Consider the following 8,164-nt stretch of genomic DNA (forward strand, 5'->3'; position numbering starts at 1 on the left):
CACCCTGAGCATTATATTTCAAGTTATTCACTCTACAGCTCTAATAGGAAAAAACCACCAACTTTCAATTTTTTTCAACTTTTCATCCCATCAATACTGGCTTCATTTTCATCATGTCACTTACTCCTTCAGAGTTACCTTTGCATACTTTGCATTATTAATCTATTGATTTCTTACTTTGTCTTGCTTTAAAATGCAAAAAAGCTATTCAAAACTATGGATTGGTTGGTAATCTATCTCAGAAGTATACAACACTGTTTATATCCATTTTTAACATTATTAATCATTCTATTTTAATTAGAAGATCCACCCTTAGCTTATAATGCTGAACCTTTTCATCTTTTACTGACCATGTTAAGGAATTACATCTTCTTAGGCAATAAGACCATTTATTTAATAGACACAATATATGTGCATTTCAATGAATATGTTTTTTTGTAATTTCCATTATGGGGAAGTATAAAATCATTTCACTTGATGTTGTTATTTATCTAATCATTACAGGCAAATATTTTATTTTCTTTCAGAGTCTGAATCAACAATAGAAAACCATTCATTATTTTATAGTAACTGAATATTTCTTTTGGTTCAATATCTACTTCTCCTTCCAGAGTTCATTAGATGAGCTGGGTTGATTGATCTCAGCTGAGTTCATTCACATATTTGCAGTTAATTGGAAGGTTTCCTGGCTTATGTGTCATGTAGGACAGCCTTACCTGGGACAGATTACACTCTTGCCTGGGACAAATCACTACATGTGGTCTCTCATTCTCCACCAGCCTAGCTTATTCTTATGGTAGTCACAGTGGTCAGGAAAGAGAACAGACACATTCTATTGGCCAAAGCAAGTCACAAAGCCATCCCAGATTTAAAGGGTAGAGAAATAGTCTCTGTCCTTGATAGAAAGAACCTCAAAGTCACATTGCATTGCAAAGGGCATATAAACAGAGGTGCAAAAAAATTGAGGCCATTTGTTTTTTTTTTTTTTTAAGATTTTATTTATTCATTTGACAGAGAGAGATCACAAGTAGGCAGAGAGGCAGGCAGAGAGAGAGAGAGGAGGAAGCAGGCTCCCTGCTGAGCAGAGAGCCCGATGCGGGACTCGATCCCAGGACCCTGAGATCATGACCTGAGCCAAAGGCAGCGGCTTAACCCACTGAGCCACCCAGGCGCCCAATTGAGGCCATTTGTATAATTAATGTGCGAATCCTTCCAATATGGAACTACCCTACCCTCCATGGTATTTGTTACTCACAGTGATCTTCCTTTCGCCTCCTGCCTCTAGGCACATGACTCAAGATTTGGGACAATCAGTGCATTCAAAGCTCTGTTACAGTGAAAGATCAGAGCTAGGAATGTAGCAACCACAACAAAAAAATCTCTCTTCTTTTTAGAATATATGCTTATATTATATTTTAGAATTAGGGGAAGCTAACGAAAGGAGACATGAGAGATGAAAGAAGAAATAGAGCCTGATACATTATTTTAGACCCAAGATCAAGATGTCCTGATATTAGAATCAGTCTAGACTTTGCAAAGTCTTATTATATTCTTAAATAAATCCCTTTTCTTAACAAAGCCAATTTGAAATAGATTAGTGTTTGTTTCAGAATGAAGTAGCCCTGAATAATATGTCAGAGATAAACTTAAGAGATATGTCTAGAGAATGTGAACTGTTATAAATTCATGTGAATGTTTTTTGCCTATTTTGGTGTCATGCATTAACAATTTTAGTATAATTGACTTAGTGCCAGAAATAAGACTTATGAATTAATAACCTGAGGATTAGCTGTCTGTGCATTTCACTTTAATGTGATGCTTATATTTCTAGTAAAATCCTTTTTACCCATTCATTAAATTGATCACTGATTTAAAAAAAAAACCCTGCATTAAATTAAAGATTTTGGAGAAGGCTGTGTATCTTATGAATGAAACAGATCAAGTCATTATCCTCTTGGAACTTATGTATATTATCCTTAAAGATTTATTTATTTATTTGAGACAGAGAAAAATGCATGCATGCAACTGGGAAGAGGGCCAGAAGGAGACACTCTCCAGCAGACTTCCTAATGAGCTCAATCACATGACACATGAAATCATGACCTGAACAGAAATCAAGAGCTGGACACCTAACTGTCTGAGCCACCCAGGCGCCCCAGGAACTTTTATTTTTAATAGTATTTAAAATATTGATGTATTTAGATTTAAAAAAAAATTGGCTTGCTAATCTTAACAGTATCAATATTGAAATGTTGAGTGTTGAATGATGGATTATTTTAAAAGTTAAGTTTCCAAAAACCTGTTCAGCTGTTTTTGAGACATGACCAGCAGAGTGAGAAAATCTATTTTATTCGTTTTTCAAGAGTTGCCCTTTTCTAATGTCAAGCAACTACAGAATGGATGAACTTTGGAAGTGTCAGTCTTGGAGTGTTATGCAATTTGTTCTGAGTATGAATTAGTCAGGCTGAGCCTTTCAGTGCATTAGAAACAAGGAAGATGAGCTGCACACATCCCTAAAGGGCAAAAATACTTCTAGGTCTGCTTGGCTCACTTTGTGCACCATTTTTTGTTTTGTTTTGCTTTGTTTTTTGTTTTTTTTCTTTACAGTGGAGATCTCCCAGTTTTGCTTACTATGATCTTATCTGCTAATGTATCCTTAATAGTCTTATGGTCAGGGGTGCCTGCGGTTGCTCAAACACCTGACTCTTGATTTTCACTCAGGTCATGACCTCAGGGTTGTGAGATCAAGTCCTGTGTCTTGGGCTCTAAGCTAGATGTGGAGTCTGCTTAAGATTCTCTCTCTCCTTCTGCCCCTCCCCCTTCCGGTCTCTTAAAAAAAGAAAACAAAACAAAACAAAAAAACCAAAACAAGTCTTATGGTCAGGACATTATGGACAGAAGACTTGGAATAAAGTAATAACTTTTGGAGGATGCTGTGGGGGTGGGGTGGGTTTGATGACTAACCAGAAATGAATAAACTTGCTTCCCATAAAAGATGAAAGGTACAGGATACTTTTTTCTATAGTTGTGGTGGTTCAAATTCATACCAGTTTAAAGTTAAATAATTAATTTACTCAACCAGCATATTACCTGAAAACCATAAAGCCATTAATGTGATTTTATTTTAATTGAATTCACAAAGTTTCCAGGTGAAGTGGCCAGTGTGCTTAATATTGTAATATTGTAATATTGGAAAGCACATCATCATATCCCAAAAAGACATTTGCCAGTGAAAGGTCTGGGACACATACAGTAATATGCACATACTGAAGGCACACTGTGATCCTAGGATACTGGGAAGTAGAGTGAATTATTAGGGGGTTGGGGGGAAGAATGCAATAGAGCTAAAAGAGAAGTACTAGAAGCAGGTAGGTAAGAAGAAGGACCTGTCTGGAAAAATGTCAACTCATGCTTTGTTTCCTCTCCCTCTGCCTTTACTAGTCCCTGATAGCCTCCATCTGAACACTGAAATCTATCCCTCTTTGTGGGGTAATCTTAATAAATACAATTCACAGCTAGAGTGTATCCTCCCCCCACCCCCGCTCTGATTCTGGGAATTACCCCTTCCCCATTGCATGTGACGTCCCTTGCTGTCAGAGAAGAAACTCTGCACTTTCCACCCTATGTTTTGGGAATGCCACCACTCAGGGCACAGAGATTGGTCCACGGGTGAGTGTAAGGACTTATTTAGCAAGAGGCTTTCATTAAAGTTAAGTTGTCCCTTCTCCCCTTCCCCCAGGGGATTCACTTAAAAACAAGTCCCCAGAAACCAGCTCCAGGTAACAAAGCTCAGGCCAGGTGGAGACATCTGATCAGTTGGGGGGGGGGGATGCATACTGTCTTCCTGGTTACCAAGGAGTATGGGCCCCACCCTTTGGGAGCCTTTTGGGCGCCAAACCCAACCAAGGTGATAGGCTGGGTCAAATGTCTACTAGGGTAAATTGTAACTCAATTGGTCACCTAGCATCACTATGGAGTTTCCCGTGTGTGTTACAATCTCATTGGCCACCTGTGCATGGCCAGGCCCAACCGCATGGCCTTCGCCCTTAAAAGTTAGTCTGTGAAACAGGGAAGGGTCGCCCTCTCTTGTAAGAGGTGTGTCCCCGAACGTTCAGTTAGATTCTTGATGCTTGGCACGAAATAAAGCTTTGCTTGACCTTCACTTTATATCAGTCTTGCTCCTTTAATCACGGACCCATTATGTGGGCATAACAGTGAGCAGATTACCAAATAGTTACACCACAAGAGACATTGATTATTCTTGTATTTATTTTTTAGATAACTTTAATGAAATGTTTCTACCGTTCCAAACATTATTGCAAGTGATTGGCATGGAAGAAATTGTTTAATTCTTGCAACAACTTTATGAGCTTTAATACTATCATTTTATAGTTTGAGAAGAAACTGAGGCTCCAAGGTATTAAGTTGCTTGCCCAAGGTCATACAGCTTTTAAGTTGCAGGACTAAAATTCTAAATAATACTGGCTCAAGCTGCTTTCTTGAAGATATTGTTTATCTTCTAAAATTATAAATTATAAGCACTGCATAAGCCTGGTAGGGATAAGCTATGGTAGGGATGGTACCATAAGCATGGTAGGGATCTTGCTTTGAAAAAAAACCCAACAGGATGAAAGCACAGCCAATAAAATAATAAAATAACAACAACAAAAACAACAATAATAATGGTATAATAATAATAATAATTAGAGAGAGAGAGAGAGAGAGAGAAGCTCCACAATAACATTGAGCATATCTCTACCACTCGATCTTCGAATAAATTGCAGTCATTCCCTCTTTCTTTCTTTTTTTTTGGGGGGGGGCGTGGGCAGGCTGTTTCTTCCCCAGTAAGTATAGACAAAACAGTTACTATCATGTGATACCCAGAATCTTTTGCTGTCATTGTGATAGTCTAATATCACATCAAATGATTGTTTTGAGAATTAACAAGTAGGGTAAATGGGTCTCCTTCCTGGAAGTCGCCTCAGGTGTTTACTCATTTTCCTTTACTTCCCTCATTCTTCCATTCTGAGAGCCTTCTATTGACATGAGCTGTAATGATTCACATAGATGAATGAATTCAAGTAAGGGAAGTAGAACCTCTAATTACATCTCAGAAAGTATTACATAGTAAAAGACAATCACCCATGGCTACTTTTATGGTCCACTGCCATGAAAGCATCACTTAGGCATCTTCAAAATGCAAAGAGAACTTCGCCCTTTCTATTTCAGCACATCAAAGGAGTCAGTTTGCAAACAGCAACAGAACTTATGCAGAACATTCCCACATGCAAACTTTATTCCCATACACATGTTCTGTGTTCCCCTTCTCTACTTCCCTACAAACTCTCATCATGCTCTCACTCTCCACCAGCTGTTCAGCAGTTCCATTACTGCTCTGGATAGTAATTATAGAAAGGTATTTCAAAGTTTTCAGTAAAGTGCTTCTTTACCAAAAGGGAGAAAAAAATATGTCACTGTTTTTTGCACTTTATTTCTTGTAGCATATAAATAGAAGTGCCTAAATGGGACAAGCTAAAGAAATAGTGAAGAAACAACAAGCCAGAGTTGTTTTTGCTCTCAGCACCCACTAACATACAGAATATTTCTTACTTACCTGGCAAAATCTCTTAAACACAAAGCAGTATCCAAAGATGATATTTCCTTTGTCTGGGATGAGAGTCTGGTATTTATTCTTCAGCAGTTCCCAAAGCTGTGACAAACCATGACATTCTTTAAATGCAACTCTATTGGCTCTTAAGGACCTTTAACTGAATGTCTGATACCAACTAACTTTAGTCTTTAGAATTTTTTCTTTTGTCATGTATTTTTTCTTCCTTATGATTTTTTAATTGAAAAATTGACACACGGGGCGCCTGGGTGGCTCAGTGGGTTAAAGCCTCTGCTTTCGGCTCAGGTCATGATCCCAAAGTCTTGGGATTGAGCCCCGCATCGGGCTCTCTGCTCAGCAGGGAGCCTGCTTCCTCCTCTCTCTCTCTGCCTCTCTGCCTACTTGTGATCTATGTCTGTCAAATAAATAAATAAAATCTTTAAAAAAAAAAAAAAAAAAGAAAAGAAAAATTGACACACAATATTATATTAGCTTCAAGTGTACAACATAGCGACTCAAGAATTCTGTACATTATGCAGTCATGTTCATCATGTTCAATTATGGTCATCACCATGATAAGTGTAGTGACCAGTTCTCCCTGTACTATGTTAATACAATAATATTGACAATTTTTGGCTATTCTTATGCTATATTCTTCCCTCCTGTGCCTTGCTTATTTTATAGCTGGATGTTTGTATCCCTTAATCTCCTTCACCTACTTTGCCCATTCCCTCTCTCCTCTTTCACCTTGGGCAAACATCAAAACACCAATTTGTTCTCTGTATTTATGAGTTTGTTTCTGTTCTGGTTTTTAGATTGGATATATAAGTGAAATCATATGATACTTGTCTTTCTCTGACTTATTTCAGTTAGCATGATAGCCTCTAGGTCTGTTCATATTATTGCAAAGGACAAGATTTCATTCTTTTTTATGATGAAAAAATATTCCTTTCCTTAAATGAAACAAGATGGGATCGGGAGGGAGACAAACCGTAAGAGACTCTTAATCTCGCAGAACAAAATGAGGGTTGCTGGGGAGAAGGGGGGTCGGGAGAGGGGGGTGGGGTTATGGACATTGAGGGGGGGTGTGCTGTGGTGAGTGCTGTGAAGTGTGTAAACCTGGCGATTCACAGACCTGTACCCCTGGGGATAAAAATACATTATATGTTTATAAAGAAATAAAAAAATTTAAAAAAAATTCCATTCTTTCTGTATATGGCATCTTCTTTATCCCTTCATTTATTGATGGGTGCTTAGGTTGCTTCCATATCTTCACTATTACAAATGATGCTGCAATAAACACAAGGGTGCATATATCTTTTTGAATTAGTGTTTATTTTGTTTGTTTGTTTTTCTTCTTTGGATTAAATACCCAGCAGTGGAATTATTGGGTCATATGGAATTTCTGTTTTTTAATTTTTGGGGGAAACTCCATACTCCATTGCACAGTGGTTGCATCAGTTTATATTCCCACCAACAGTGCATAAGGGCTCCCTTTTATCCACATCCTCATGAAAACTTGTTTTTTCTTGGCTTTTCATACTAGCCATTCTGACAGATATGAGGCTATATCTCATTGCGGTTTTGATTTTCATTTTCCTGATGATGAGCGATGTTGAGCATCTTTTCATATGTCTCTTGGCCATCTGTTGGTCTTTGAAAAAAATGTCTCTTCAGGTCCTCTGCCATTTTTTTTTTGACACATTAACATTCTTAGTTTATTATTCCTCTCATGAAAAATCTGCACAATCACCACAGATAAAGCCACTGCAGCATCTTTACTCCTTCTGTTGTCCAATCTCCAGCTCACTTTTTGCTAGCACCAACATTGGCTTTCGCAGTCCCCCTGACTTTCCTCATTCCGTTCTTGCGTTCCTTTCGCTGTTTTCTTGAGGTCTTTTTCTTCTCATACAGACCATGTCTTGCAAGTCTATGTTTGGGTTCATTTTCTTTGCATAATCCAAGAAATCATAAATCATGTCAAAGCCAGTTGTCTTGCCACCACCAAAATGGATCTGAATCCAAATACAAATATGACATCTGGTGTGGTCTTGTACATTTTGCCTAGTTTTTCCCAAATTTCTGTCTTAGGTACTGTTGCCTTTCCAGGATGAAGGACATCAATAACCATTTGTTTGCGCTGAAGTAGTCGGTTGGTCATGAACTTCCTGGTCCGGATAGTTACTGTGTCATTCATGATGGTGGCCGAGCTTCAAGCAGCCAGAGAGGAAAAGACTCCTCTGCCATTTTTTGATCAGATTGTTTTGCGGTGCTGAGTTGGGTGAGTTCTTTATATGTATTAGATAGTAACATTTTACCAGATATATCATTTGCAGAATATCTTCTGTTGAATAGGTTGTCTTTTTGTTTTGTTAGTGCATCATTTCCCTTCTCTGTGGAAAAGCTTTTTAGTTCGATTAGTCCCAATATTTGCTGTTGCTTTTATTTCCCTTGCCTGTAGACTTATCTAGAAAAAATGTTGCTATGGCCCATGTCCAAGTGATTATTGCCTATGTTTTCTTTTCTACTCTTATAAGAATGTAGACTCACATAGAG

The 8,164-nt window shown here is 38.0% G+C and overlaps 1 pseudogene; it reads right to left on the minus strand.

Moving 5' to 3' along the window:
• Window positions 1-7,315: 7,315 nt before the first annotated feature.
• Window positions 7,316-7,837, minus strand: LOC132020533 (small ribosomal subunit protein eS24-like; annotated as a pseudogene).
• Between the last annotated feature and the right edge of the window lie 327 nt (window positions 7,838-8,164).

Source organism: Mustela nigripes, chromosome 6, assembly GCF_022355385.1.
Source record: "Mustela nigripes isolate SB6536 chromosome 6, MUSNIG.SB6536, whole genome shotgun sequence".
Classification (NCBI taxonomy): Eukaryota; Metazoa; Chordata; class Mammalia; order Carnivora; family Mustelidae; genus Mustela; species Mustela nigripes.